Below are 329 nucleotides of genomic sequence, written 5' to 3'. Positions count from 1 at the left end.
GTTCGGAGACTAAACAACTGTACCTGCCTTCAAACTAAAAAGAAATACCTGAGAACAGTGGCTGTACAGCTGTGACTTCTAGGTTCTTCCTTTTTTCATCCACTCCCTCTTTTTCTCTCTGGTTTTCTATTTAGCCTGAAAACACATTTCCAGAATCGTCAGATTTAAAAAAAAACACACACAACACATTTAAAGAAATCAACACCCGGGCTCAGATCATCATTTATGAGCAGAGAGAGATTTCCCTGCTGCTCAGTCTTTATTCATCGAGTGCAATTCAGCGTCTGAAACGAGCAGACGTCTATCGGTACAGAACGACAGCTTCCACG

The 329-nt window shown here is 41.6% G+C and overlaps 1 protein-coding gene across 1 annotated transcript in view; it reads right to left on the bottom strand.

The window, feature by feature from the left end:
- Positions 1 to 240: 240 nt before the first annotated feature.
- slc25a28 (solute carrier family 25 member 28) overlaps positions 241 to 329 on the bottom strand; it is a 7,549-nt gene continuing 7,460 nt past the window's right edge. Inside the window, exon 4 of the mRNA XM_083897819.1 lies at positions 241 to 329. This exon is cut by the window's right edge and continues 1,534 nt beyond it. The gene's annotated coding sequence lies outside the window, so the exon portion shown is untranslated.

This window comes from Microchirus variegatus, assembly GCF_963457635.1.
Source record: "Microchirus variegatus genome assembly, chromosome: 11".
In the NCBI taxonomy this organism is placed as follows: domain Eukaryota; kingdom Metazoa; phylum Chordata; class Actinopteri; order Pleuronectiformes; family Soleidae; genus Microchirus; species Microchirus variegatus.
The sequence above is the reverse complement of the archived record's forward strand: the minus strand, read 5'-3'. Positions and strand labels throughout refer to the sequence as shown.